We start from the raw sequence: 14,521 nt of genomic DNA, 5'->3' as shown, positions 1-14,521 counted from the left end.
CTACCAAGTTGGTGAAGGGAAAGAGAGTCCAGGAATGGACTTAAGCAAGTATATGGAGTGTGGGAGAGGCAGCCTAGGCACAGGGGCCAGTGTGAGCAAAGCCATGAGACATGACACATATAAACCCCAGCCCTTCATACTCCAGCACTCTTTCACTTCACATTAACATTTAAAAACAAAACAAAACAAAAACAGCTGGCTTTGTTTCCTGCTGTCCTTAATGACATCTTCAGGAGGGACATGTTTTGTCACCCTGTATTGTCTTTTTAAGAGCAGGAATAGCATCCCTCCTCCCAACACTTTCCCTGTATCTTCTGAGGAAATCTAGTACAGGGCATTTCAAATTAACAAAACAAACAAACAAACAACCTTGACCTTTGAACAGCATATGGGGGGACTGATTCTGGTTTGTCACTTTATGAAGATACAGTGGCAGAAAGAAGAAATTCAGTTTTTTCTATTTTATAATATTTCTATTTTTCAATTACAGTTGACATACAATATTATATTAGTTTCAAGTATACAACATAGTGATTAGACACTTAAATAACTTACAAGGTGATCACCCCGATAAATCTAGTACCCGTCTGAGACCATACATAGTTATTACTATATTATTGACTATATGCTATACTTTACACCCCCATCACTATTTTGTAACTACCAATTTGTACTTCTTAATCCCTTCCCCTTTTTCACCCATGCCCCCAATACCCTTCCCATCTGGCAATCCTCAAAATGTTCTGTATCTATGAGTTTGTTTCTGTTTTCTTTTTCTTTTTTTTTAAAGAGTTTTATTGGGGAATTGGGGGATGGGAACAACACTGGGGAATTGGTGGAAGGGGAACAGACAAGTTGCTGTCCTTTTGTTCTTCAGTCTAATTGTGGAAGATGTTGCTTCACTGGCCCAAGTTGGCACCATCATTGCGCTCTTCCCGGGTGAGGCAGATCAGTCACCGGCTTCTGGATGGCCGCTCACGCTGGCTGCTGACTACACACGGTAGCCCATGGTAACCCACTGCAGCAAGGACTGCAGCCTACGCTGTCGTCAGTGACTCACAGCAGCCCAGCTCCAGGTTGAGCTGTTGTTCAGCATCTTAGCTGTAGAGGGCAGTGTCACTGGCCCTCACATGTGGGATACGAACCGGGGCCCTCTGGCGCCCCAAGCCAGCTCTTAACCAACGCACCACTCGGCCGGCCCTGTTTCTGTTTTCTTTGTTTATTTATTTTGTTCTTTGGATTCCACATATAAGCAAAATCATATGGTATTTTTCTTTCTCTGTCTGACTTACTCCACTCAACATTATACTCTCTAGGTCCACCCATGTTTTTGCAGATGACAGGATTTCATTCTTTTTATGTCTGTGTAATATTCCATTGTATACATGCACCACCTCTTCTTTAGTCATTCATCCATTGATGGACACCCATGTTTCCACCATATCTTGGTTATTGTAAATAATGCTGCAATTAACATGGAAGCATATGTCCATTTGAAGAAGTGTTTTGGTTTTCTTTGGATAAATATTTAGAAGTGAGAGATTACTGGGTCCTTCTTTGTCTCTTGTTATAATCTTTGTTTTAAAGTCTATTTTGTCTGGCATAAGTACTGCTATTCCAGTTTTCTTTTTCTTTTTTTTTTCCACTTTCATTTTCATGAAATATCTTTTTTCATTCCTTTACTTTCAGTCTCTGTGTATCTTTTGATCTGAAGTGAGTCTCTTATATGCATTATATGTAAAGGTCTTGTTTTCTTACCCATTCAGCTGCCCTCCTTTTAATTGGAGCATTTAATCGATTTACATTTAAAGTAATTGATAGGTATGAATTATTGCTATTTTATTATTCATATTTTTTATCTGTTTTTTTCTTCTTAAAGAAGTCTCTTTAACATTTTGTGTAATACTGCTTTGGTGATGATGAACTCTTTTAGCTTTGTCTTGTCTGGGGGAGCTCTTGATCTGTCCTTCAATTCTAAATGATAGCTTTGCTAGGTAGAGTAATTTTGGTTGTAGGTCCTCGCTTTTCATCACTTTGAATATCTTTTGCCAATCTCTTCTAGCCTATAAAGTTTCTGTTGAGAAGTCAGCTGACAGTCTCACGGGAGCTCCCTTGTAGGTAACTAACTGCTTTTCTCTTGCTGTTTTTAAGATTGTCTTTCTGTCTTTAACTTGTGGCATTTTCATTATGATGTGTCTTGGTGTGGGCCTCTTTGGGTTCAACTTGTTTGGGATTCTCTGCACTTCCTTAGCTTGTACGTTTGTCTCCTTCACCAGGGTAGAGAAGTTTTCAGTCATTATTTCTTCAAATAGGTTTTCAGTTTCTTGCTCTCTCTCACTTCTTCTCATATCCCTATTAGGTGAATGTTGTTACACTTGATGTTGTCCCAGAGGCCCCTTAAACTGTCCTCATTTTTTGGATTTTTTTTTTTTTTTGCTGTTCTGATTGGGGTTTTCTGCTACTTTATCTTCTATTATATATTGCTGATTCAATCCTCTGCATCATCTAATGTGCTGTTGATTTCCACTAATGTATTCTTCATTTCAGTTATTGTATTCTTCATTTCTGACTGGTTCTTTTTTATGTTTTCTATGTTCACTTTTATGTTTCCTATCTCTTTGTTGAAGTTCTCACTGAAATCATTGAGCATCCTTATAACCAGTGTTTTGAACTCTGCATCTGGTGGATTAGTTGTCTGTATTTTGTTTATTTCTTTTTCTGGAGCTTTGTTCTGTTTTTTCACTTGGTACATGTTTCTCTGTCTTTCCATTCTTGCTGCCTCCCTGTGTTTGTTTCTATATACTAGGTAGAACTGCTATGTCTCCCAGTCTTAGTACAGTGACCTTATGTAATATGTGTCCTGTAGGACCTAGTGGTGCAGACTCCCTGGTCACCTGAGCCTGGACACAACCGCAGATGTGTCCCTTGTATGGGTTGTGTGTGCACTCCTTTTATAGTTGAGTCTTGGTTGCTATTTGTATGTCAGTAGGAGGGATTTACCCTTGGGCTGATTAGTTGTGAGCATTGGCCATGACTACATTGGAGGAGCTGGTGTGCAAGGGCTGACCCTATGAAGTAGGATTTGTTTTAGCAGGGCTCTGGTGCCTGCCCAGTCTGCTCTTCGGGTCTGCCATTCACAGAGGTAGCCAGGTGGTGTTCTGGCTTAGTGCAAAGCTGGCCACTGGACATGCAGGCCCAGGGCCTCCTAAGAGGGCCCCCACCACAAGCCAAGTTCAGCTGTAGCATATGCTCTGCCGAGGGCCATCTGACATGAGCCAAAAAGCAATCTACAGATGGCTGCTACCCATGATGGGCTTGAAGGTGACTGGGAGAAGCTAAGCTGTGAACTGATATTGGCTGCTGCTAGTGCCAGACTTGGGGCTGCTTAGCAAGAGGTACAGGGCACACCACGACCAGATGCTGATTGTTTGGAGCTTATGAACCTTTGAGAGATTTTAAGAAAGTCTACAGCATAAGCCAAGACAGGCCGCTTATATGGAAAAGCCACTGCAAGCACCTTGGGTGTGTCTGCAAGTTAGATGGGGTGGAGTCTCAGGTAATCACCAGGGCAGGGCAAACGGTGTTAGGCAGGTTGATGGAAACTTTGATATGGTAGCCGCTTGTGTTTGCACACTAGAAGGGGGAAGGCTCATAAAGGAACAATAACTTCTGTCAGCACTTCTGTCTGAGAAAGCTGCCCCTCCAGCCCTCAGCCTAAAGCCAGACCATTCAGTTCCTCCCCATATGTCCCTGGCACCTTTGGAGCTACTGCCCCAAACAAGTGAGTCCATGAGTGAGTAAGTCCATGAGCAGGCCCTTTAAGAGGAGTGCCTGGGGCTCCAGCAGCCCTCCATCTCCCTCAGCCATAATCTCCCCTGGTTTTCACAGCCAGAAGTTAAATTCTCCCTGGCACTAGAACCCTGGGCTGGGAAGCCTGGTGTGGGGCTGGGACCCTTCACTTCTCTGGGGGGTATTTCTGCAGCTGATATATCTTTCCTTATTTTTAACCACCTCATGGGAGTGTGGGACCAGTCCTCTGAGTCTCTGTCTCTCCTACCAACCTCAATATGGCATCTTCTGTATGTCCTTAGTTGTAGGACTATTGTTCAGTTAGACTTTAGATGATTCTCAATGATGTTTAGTAGAAAAATTGTGATGTGTTCATGAGAGGATGCAAACACAGCATTTACCTAATCTGCCATCTTAACCAGAAATCCAGTTTTCCCTATTAAAAAGGAACAAAATATGCCTCTTTAAACAGTAAGAAGTTAATTGTTTGGAGCAGTTTGAGACTCTTAGAAATAGAATAAGTTAAAAAAATTATTTTATCACCCAAACTTATACCTATTAAAACTAACCCTTCAAACCTTAGATGTTCATCCAGCATTAATCATTACATTTAAGGGGCTAAAATTAAGTGCTTTGTTGGGTTCTCTAGATAATTTACATATCATTACTTTACAATTCATGTTTCAATGATTTTTATTAAAATTAGTAAATGAAAATGAAATGATATTACCTCCAAGCTTTCAGGACCCGAGGGGTCAGAGTCACTAATTTTCTCTTCCTTTAAAATTATAATTGTCAATTTGAAAAACATATATGTAGAACTTAATCATTTATTTTAAAAAGGAAAGCATGAAACCAAAATGAGTTAGTATTTACAGTTTCACTAGGATTGTATCAAACCCACAATCAATGCTGTATGATATAAAGGGCAAGAAGAAAACACAGAAATAAGCCTAGAAAAATTATCCAGAGTAGAAAAAAAGAGGGAAAACACAAAATACTAAAAGTAAAACAGAGGAAATGATGTTGTTTAACTTTGTTAGCTCATCATCTTCCAAATGTACTTAACTGGGGCATCCAAAGAACAGCTCAAGCACCATTAGTGTCCCCAGGGATTCAGTCTGGGAAACCCTGGTGATAGCCACCCTCAAAACCCAGCCAGGAGCAGCATGTGTCATTTGTGCAAAGAGCTTGGAGTCCAAAGGCAAAGACTGGGACACCTGTTGGGAGAATTTCTGGTCCACCAATCCCCAGCAGAGAGAAGTGGCCCTGAGCAACCGCAATTCAGCCTATGGTGCTCCCTCCCACAGTCCAGCCAAAGCTAGTCTGCAGCCTGGAGTGTGGGGGGAGGTGTGAAGTGTTTGTGCAGCAAATACACCCATGAGAGGTTTCTGTGATTCATTCAGAGCCTGGACACCTAATATACCTCCACACAAAGTTAGAGTGGGGGGGCACACTGGGAATATACCCACTTGTCTGGAGGCCAGCACTTTCACTGTGCCCCAGCAAAGCAGTGAAATAGAGGCTAAGGGAACAGTGATTCCCAAACCCTAAGTGATGCCCACCCATCCTGAAGGCAGGAATTACAAGCTCTTGCCATAGACTTTTCTTTTTCTCCTTTATTCTATCTTCCCTTTGTCCTGGTCCCTCAGTATTTTCTGGTCATCCTCTGCCTATCTCCCTCCCCATCCTCATTTTTATCTCCTCCCTCTCTCATTCAAGTTTCTACTGCCCAGCAGTGTCCTTTTGGTCAAATTGGGATCTGCCAGGATTTCCCCTGGACCCTCTCTCCCACTCTAGATAAATCTATCCACCTGCTATGGTCCATTCATCCCCAACTCAAGCCATCCCAGGAACAGTGACAGAAGGAGCCTGCCCTAAATCCTTTAAATGGTATGGAGGGGTGGAGGGTAAGTGCGAGGGTGGGGGTGTTTGTTGTCCATAGCTGACCCTTGTCTCTGAGTTGGGAGGGGGACAGTTGTTTCTGGAGCAGAGCCTCCTCAGAAGCCTCCCCACCCCCACCCCCGTGCCTCTGCAGAGAGAGGATTTGGCCAGTGTGACATTTCCTGACAGCTCTGACAGGCCTCAAGGAGGCAATTAATGCCTCACAGCTGCTTCTACCAGGAAGGTGCTACAAGAGGAGGAAGTGGGGTGGGGAAGAGAAGCGTGTACATTTGCAAAAAGTTTTAAAGCAAGAGTAGAGAGTAAGGAGGGAATTGAATCAAAATCTTATTGTACAAATTCTTCTTGGAATCCCCTTAAGAGTCAGTCAGTGGACACCTGAGGCAAATTTATGGAATTACCACAGTGAGGCTAATAGATGTCTCAATTGTCAGAGCTTCTGGAAAGAGGAGTGTCAGAGCAGAGCCTACAGCCCTCGCCTTGAATCCTGAAACGTTAGACCTTGAACACTGCCTTGCCTCATGGACGAAAATGGGGCTGTCTAAATTGGTAGTTGCCCAGCTTCTGGGGCCAGGCAGAGAGAGAGAGAGGGAGGGGAGCCCCTGGGAAAGTGGTTTCTGATAAAAAGACAGGCAGACAGACAGAAAGATAGACGGGTCTCCTTCCTTCCCAGACATCACCATGTCTGCCTGGGCAGACAGATGGGCCTTTCCTCCGGGCTTTATAGATTAATGCATCCTTCTTATCAATTATGGAGACAAGAAAGTGTAATTTTCTCCCCATGTTTATACTGTTCAGGATTAATCTGCCTATAAATGGATAATCTGTCAGCTTCTGAGACACTGAGTGGGGAGGGTGCGGGGCAGGAAATGGGGAAGAGATTTACCAGTGGGTAATGCCATCTGTTTTATTAGGTTGTTTTATAAACCTGACATTCAATTTGTTCTGGAGGACTTGGTGACAGATTATTCTGTAAATTCCCAAATAATTACGATAACCAGAGAAAGGGGAAAAAAGGAGCGAGTGAGGTGAATTGGGGGGGGGGAGGAGCAAGGGGGCGGTTGCCAGCACTGTTGTGGGTAATGGTTTCAGGGGACAGTATCCATCCTCAGCCCCCTCTGAGGGTGGCTGGAGAAAGGCTAGGCCTTAGAGGTGAAGGTTTGACAAAAAAGGTCAGATAGCCCTTCAACTCTGGATCTCATCCATTATCCCCCCATTTTCAAACCTCCAGACTTCCTGCTCTCCCCCAACAAGATGGCGGATTCAAGTGAATGGGGATTGTGTTATCAATGTGGATATTATATTCTTTGTTCCGTCAGCTGGGTCTGAATCCTGTCTTCTTCTTAGTAGCTACGTGAACTTGGGTAAGTTACTTACACTCTGTGTCTCAGTCTCTTCCTCTGTAAAATCTGGAGAGTAGTAGTACTTACCTTCTATGGTTGTTGCCAGAATCAAATTAGTTCCTATATGAAAAGCACTTATTTATGTGTGTTTTTATTCTGTGGTTCTGAGCCTGGTGCTGGTGATATAGGGTGCTCTCCATTGATACCTAGTGGTTGAGTCTGAAGAATCAAAATGGTAGAATCAGAATCGGTGCACTGATAGGCCTATTAGCAATTCCAGGGTTCACTCCTTCCCTCCATCCCCTACTTGAACACTGCCGGGGACAATGAGCTCCCTACTTACCACTTGGGCAGTGCATCAGACTGTTCCAAGGAGTCCCCATATAAAGCCAAAATCTGGCTTCCCCTAGCAGAGCCTCCCAAAGGGTTAAAGCTGATGGGTTTGCACAGGGAGGCAAGAGATAGCCCCTCTGGTAAAGCATAGTCTCGATGATGAACTCCAAGAGCTTGTTTTTTTCAGCAGAATGCTATTCAATTACCCTGTGCACGTTTATCTTTTAAATTTCCAAATGCTGCTTTCTGCGGCTTCTGTAATCTTATTTGCTGTTTGTGCTGGGGTGGGAGTTAGCGGGAGAAAGAAGGCCACACAATGTGTGTCCTCAAGGCCCACCTACTTGACGCCCATCCTTGTGATATGATACAAGCATGTGGTCATGGAGCCCCAGACGAGGAGAAAGGAGAGGTGGAATTGTAATCCTTATTGCTTGCTCTTTCTGTCCATTCTCTATGCCTTTGTTTTACAAGGACAGCTCTCTGCTACCTCAGTTGGTTACCAAGATAATGAGGTTCAGGGAGTGGAGTCACTCTTCCTTGGTTTCTTACCTGATGCATAATTAGATTAAGTAATTTGCTTTATACAGTCAGATGTGCAGTCAGGGTTTGGACTGTGTAGTGGGCTGCTATTTTGTTGCCTATCTGGAATCAACCTCCCCACTTCTTTTGGTAAAATAACCTTCTCTTCTGTGGGGAATCCACTCCAAGTGGTTTGGATGGGGCCGTCACTGTCCTTTAGAGGTGCGCAGAAGACCCTGTCCTGGACAATCAGAATACCCGTGCCCTTGGCCACCGTAGTTGGATCAGGGATGGTCATGTGACCCCAAAACAGCCAATCAGTTCCCTCCATAGGACTACACTGCCAAAGTTATTGGGAAAGACAATTTATTTTTCCTGGAATTGCTAATCTGATAAGACGTTAGCCTTAGGCTTCTGGTATTTACCATGCTCACCATGAGGAGAGCAACTGCCCATAATATGGATAGACAGAGCCCTACTGACATTGTGGAAGTTTTAAACCCAGCGATGCCTGAAGCAGTCATACCTTCCGGACCTTTTAGTTACATAAGTCAAAATATTCCCTTTTTCCTTGGTATAATACTATGAGTTGTGCTACTGTCATACAAAACCTCATTAACGTATGTTATAATTAGCACCTCCTCCCCATCTTCAAACTTTAGATTCAAGGTGTTTGTCAAGGTAGGATTGGGAGCTGGGTGATCTGCATCTCAACAGGAGCTGGGTGGTATAGCTTTGTGGTGCCCTTCCAGACCAGACAGCTTAAAGCAACAGAAATTTGTTCTCTCACAGCTCAGGATCTAGAAGTCCATAATCAAGGTGTTGCAGGGCCGTGCCCCCTCCGAAGTTGTGAGGGAAGGATCGTCTCTTGCCTCTTCCAGCTTCTGGGGACCCCAGATGTTCCTTGGCTTATGGCAGCGTCACTCCAATTTCTGCCTCCATCTTTACATGGCCATCTTCCTCTGTGTCTCTGTCTGTGTCCAAATTGTCTTCTTCATATAAGGACACAAATTACACTGGATTGGTGCCCACCTTACTCTAGTATGACCTCATCTTAATCTCTTTACACCTTCAGAGACCCTATTTCCAAATAAGGTCACATGCATAGGTGTCAGGGATTAGGACTTGAGCATATCTTTTTGGGGTGGGGGGGGGAAGTTGAACCCATAACACTGAGTCTTTGCCCTACACTGAATGTATCTGTGAGGATGTTCAGGTCCATGTGTGTCCAGGCGTGCCATCATGCAGGTCTGTGCGGTGCCCGTGTAAGGCTGTGCATGTGTATGCACACCTACGTGCTCTGTCTGGGTGGCCCACGCACTGGGTTCTGTGTGTGAGTCCTGGGTTCATATCAAACATGGGGGTTTCTGTCTTTAGTAGTAGTCTGGTTTTCTCCCCACTCTGTTCTGAGATTCCTTTCCTGCCTGCGGGCCCCTGTGCTCACACAAAAAAGAATGGGTTTTCAATGACTTTCTACTAATAAAATGAGTTATTCCTGATTGACACATTTCTTCCTGTAATGATAGCTTACCTTTGGCTCACTGAGGAAGAAACACAAAAGGCCCAACCAAGGTAGTCAACCTTAGCTGACTCAGGACACACACACACACACACACACACACACACACTTTCACAAGGGGGCGGTCAGGGTGTAGTTCTCAAAGGTGTTGAGGATGCTGGGGAAACTTTGGACTGAGATAAACATCTGTAAACCTGCCCAGAGCAGCTTTTATCACCAGGGTCTTCTACTCCACAACTACATATGTGTTTAAGGGTGCACACATTAACATGAACATCTCAAAATATTCTTCTAAGATAAAAATCCCAATAATAATTCATCCAAAAAATATTACTCTAAGGCTGCTGCTAGCTTCTCCAATGGCAAGTGGGAGCAGGTGGATGAGGGACTAAATAAACTGTTCTCATGCCTGTCTTCCTATCGGATCCCCCCGAGAAATGGGGGTTTGCAGATTGCGTTTGAGGGCGGGCCCAAGATAGCTATGGGAATCACTCTGCCTGTCCTGCACGTAACTGGAGAGGGAGCCTGAGCAATAAATCCTTTCTGCCTCTTTTTAGAGAAATACAGCTTATGAAAGAGGGAAGAAAGTTCTAGACCATTTCAGCTTCCTCCTTTTACAGAAGGGGAGATGAAGGCTTCAGCTCAGGGATCCACGTCTCCTTTCTCCTGGTGCAATATCTTTTCCCCTCCCTTCCTGCCTCTCCCACCCCATCTCTTCAGACTCTGGGGGTGAGGTGATGGAGAGGGAGGATGGAGGGAAGAGCCCCCCATCCAGGGGAGGTACAGAAGGAGCCACAGGAGAGCATGTGTAAGGCACAGAAATTCTTTCTCCAGCTGAAGGTTCCCCCCCCCCCCAGCCCAGATTTCCCTTCCAGAAAGTCTGTGGCGTCCACCACCTGCTCTGCTGGTCTATTTAATCCAGAGACACTCTTGTTCCTGTGCTTTGATCCTGCAGACACCAGCAGCTTTTGTCCTATTATGCACAGCAGGGTGGATGCTGGGCTGTCTCTCCTTATCACAGGGCAGGACCCAGGGCTGCCCATCACCTCCCCAAGGCCACTGGACTACGTCCATCAATAAGTCAGTAGCAGTGACTGGATCTGAGATGCCTTTGGGAGAAGGGATGTGTACCATTTCAGAATCGGGAGTTTTCTACAAGCCTCCTTTTTGGAAGTGATCGGGAGAGGAAAGCCAGGAGCATAAGAATTACAGACATACATCTAAAGGTGATACTAAGATGCATGTCTTGTCTGCCACTTGAGTGACAAGCTTTTAAAGGCAGGTCCTGCTCTCATATGTGTGTATTCCATGTAAGACCCAACACAGTGAGGCATCACTGATATTTACTTAATGAGTAAATATGGGCGTTAGCATCTCCTCCGAAGCCTCAAACCCTTCCCTCCAAAAACAAAGGAACAGGAGCACAGAGCTCATAGCACTTCTAAATGATGGCATTATGGGATATTTGTTTTTACTTCTTTATCCATACTCTCCCTACATACACACAGAGGATATAGGTCTATGCAGGTACTTGGTTTTGTCCACAGCTATGTCCCCAGCACCTAGCATAGCACCTGGCATATAGCAGGTCCTCAAGAAATGTTTGCAATACATGAATGAACTGGGTGTCAGGAGATCTAAGATCTAATTCTGGCTTGGCCACCAGCTTGCTGAATGACCTGGGCCAGTTACTTCCTCTCTCTGGGTCTCAATCTGTCCATATGTGTGATGAGGGCTTTGTGCCAGATCTCCAAGGAGGTCACCCAGTCTAGACATTTCTTGAAGAACATAGAACATGGGTGTCACCATACAAAGTCCACACTGTAAGCCTTCCAGACCCATGTTCTGACATCTTCTTCCACAGCAAATCCTTACAGTAACCTCCATCACAAACTGCTTTGATAACCTATGCAGAACAGGTGTGGTGGGGTTACACAGTAAAACCCCAGGATCTGCAGCCAGGGTGAATGTCCAGAGGCTAGAGAAGGCACGTATTCTCCAATGTCTTCTGCAAAAGTGGCAAGACCTTTGTCAATTCATACCTTCATTCCTGAAATTGCTCTCCTCCCACCCAAAATCCAGGCAGGAAAAGCCACTCTGATGGCACAGGATGACACCGATCAATGGGACGGAGTCGGGAGCTGGGACAGCATGAAGAGGGGTGGACATCCTAAAGAAGTCATTCTCAGCAGCAGCCCTGGCAACACAGGTGGAATCGCACAGGGGCAGAGGCCAGTGACGACTTTCATGACTCATCTTTATATCCCAGAAAAGAAGAAACATTCCAAAGTGGCTGCTTGAGATAAGGACAGGGTGGGACCCAAGAGCAACGGCAACTCAGAATCAGAAATTAGGGGAGGATTCCACACACCCAGCTAGTGAGGATGAATTTAAAGAGAACTGTGTGTGGTGTGGTCCCCTAACCTAGGGCACATAATTCGCATTCCTCTGTGGGATCCACTCTCCTCAGTTAAATCTTCCATGGTTGGGGTTGCCCTTAAGACACTGTTTTGGCTAGGTGGGTCCTCAGCGACCTTTCCACCCTCACCCCTGCCTTGCTGGGAGCTTTCCTCTCTAGAAATGTTACTAGTCAATGAATATTATGCCTTTTGGGGCGGGCACAGGAGAAGGTGATGTTTACAGACCCTAGGGGTGGAATCTGTAAGCTGGGCGGGGCTCGCTCTTACTTCAAAGTCTTGACTCCTCTGCGGCCTCCTTTCCCTGAGCAACAGAGCTGTTTGGCCCGCAGTGCCTGGCTCAAGGTCAGGGAGCAAGCAGCCAAGGCCAGGAGGAGGGGGCGGTGATTCCCAGCACTGCTATCACCTGACATTTACTTTACAGTCTGTTAACTCCCAAACAATACAGTACATGCCGATGTGCAGGGTACCTTCCGTCTAATTTCCAGTAATCCATTCCCACCGACAACAGGCAGGGTCCCCCCCCCTTCCCCCGCCCTGCGCGGACCTGGAAAAACACAGAGCTTGGCTGGGCTCCCGGGGTTGTGTGTGCCAGTCCCCTCCCCGCCAGCACCCGCGGGCGGCCGGGTGGCAGCGGCCGTGCCATGGCACCCGACTTCCACGAGAGAGCACCCGCGGGCCGCAGACCTCGCCTGGTCTTCCTCCGGCAAGCTCGTCCCGCGACTGCGCAGACCTGAGGCCGCCGCTGGCCCCGTGTCCGCCCCCCGTTTCCGGCGGCTGGGGCGGCGGGGGCTGTTGTCGGCCGCCTTCCTAGAGCGTCGTTGCTTCTGTCCCCGGAGGGAACAATGGGCGGATTTCGGCCATCCGGGCCGGGCAGCCTTCCTCTGAGGCCCCAGAGACGCGATAAGAAGCATGAGCTGCGGTTGCCGCTGGGGGTTTGAGAAGGATCCCCAACCAGGAGGCAGCTTAGGAGCCGCGCTCCGGGCGCTTCCAGCGCGCTCCGATTCCTGGGCCAGCGGCTGGTCGCCTCTCCTTCTGAACGCCCCAAAGCCCCACCTCCGGGCCGTCCTTCGTCTGGCTCCACGTTGAGCAAGGTCGCTTCGACCTCTTCCTTTCAGAAGTCGCGCTGACCGGAGGCCCAGGGCCCCGTGAGAACGTCCAGTTTACAGCGAGCCCCACTAAAGGGCTGGGGGCCGCAAGCCCTCACTGCGGAAAGGGTGCCAGGGTCAGAGCAGCAAACGACTTCAGGGATAAATCACTCAGGCACTGATGAGAAAACAGGGACTATACATTGTCCAAGGTCATGGAGCCTGCCAGCCAGGAGCACAACAGACCATGTCAGTGTCCTCCTTAGGACCCTGTGATGGCTTCGCTAGCCCTGGGGGGAGAAAGTCAGAGCTCCTTCCAATGGCTTCGAGGCCCGCCAGCATCCTCTGCCCCTGCTTACTGTCCAACATGCTCCCTTCTCTACTCTGGCTCTTCTCCATATCTTGGCTTTGCGCGCTTGGCTCCATTTTCCCAGCCAGCCCCAGCCCCAACCTCTGCCAGTTAACTCCTGCTGTCTTTCAGGTCTTGGCTTATACGCCGCCGTTTCCTCTGGAAAGCGTTCCAGGCCTTCCCTGTGTCCCCAACAGAGAACCGTATCCAACACGGGGTACCAGATAGCCCACGCAGAACCCCCCTGCTGGTTCACGCCTCTAGACCCCCTCTCACCCAGACTGTGAAAGGCACACACGAGGTCCTGGTTAATATTATGTCCCCAGCATCTAAACCAGTCCTGGGTCCACAAAAAGGCTCCATAAATATATGATGGATGGATGGATGAATGAATGAATGAATGAATGAATGAATGAATGAATGAATGAATGGGTCAGAGTCAGCCCATCAGCTTCAATATCTGGGCCTGCGTAATTTTCACCATATTGCCCACTGGCCCTTTTGTAACTAAATTAAGCAGATTTATGGCAGAAACGAGCCTATGCTATATGGCAGAAGTAGGAAAACCAAGTCTCAGAATGAGAGCCAGTTCTTGGAAGAATATTATGTTCCTTGCCTCTGCAGCAGGAGAATAATTTACAACATGGTGTTCTCCCTACTTCTGTACTCTGAATGGTAATCTCTAGCCTTAGTTATTATTTTACTCAGAAATAACCCCACGAAACAGAAATTTCAAGACATGTTCCTAGAACTTGCCAGAAGCGCTTGAGGGGCTCCATGTGCCCACTTCAGTCAGAACACCACCATTTCTATTTTTTATTTAGGTTATTTCTTATGGAAAAGGAGCCAAGGTTCTAGTAATGCTTTAAGAATGTTTTGAAGTCTATAGCGCCAAGCGATTGTAGACTAGAGCAGCTGAAGAGCTGTGAACAATTATTAACAGCTAATCATTTCAAAGGGCTGTAGCCTACATTCCCACTGAAGCACATGTTACAACCTGCCAACATACTAAGCCTTTCTCCCTTCCTTTTATGTGGATTCTGTTGTTACTCACTGCTTCTTCTTCCCTGATAGCAGGAATCTGATGTTTAATGGATATACGAGTAGTAAGAAACTGAGAGGTAGTTTTTCAGAATTTGTTACATTTATAGAAAGAGTTGCTGTTACTTCTTTTTTTTATTTCAAAATTTTATTTTATTTTTTTAATTCTTAAATTATTTTTTATTGTGAAATACACATTTTTTAGAATTAGTTTCAGCTGT

At 46.1% G+C, this 14,521-nt stretch overlaps 1 long non-coding RNA gene across 1 annotated transcript; it reads left to right on the top strand.

The window, feature by feature from the left end:
- Positions 1-5,561: 5,561 nt before the first annotated feature.
- LOC109395294 (uncharacterized) lies at positions 5,562-12,304 on the top strand. The gene is made up of 3 exons (XR_002126618.1): positions 5,562-5,682; positions 6,923-7,055; positions 11,488-12,304. It is a non-coding gene; the product is annotated as an uncharacterized LOC109395294 (long non-coding RNA).
- The last annotated feature ends 2,217 nt before the right edge of the window (positions 12,305-14,521 follow it).

This window comes from Hipposideros armiger, unplaced genomic scaffold (genome assembly GCF_001890085.2).
Source record: "Hipposideros armiger isolate ML-2016 unplaced genomic scaffold, ASM189008v1 scaffold_464, whole genome shotgun sequence".
Lineage (NCBI taxonomy): Eukaryota > Metazoa > Chordata > Mammalia > Chiroptera > Hipposideridae > Hipposideros > Hipposideros armiger.
The sequence above is the reverse complement of the archived record's forward strand: the minus strand, read 5'-3'. Positions and strand labels throughout refer to the sequence as shown.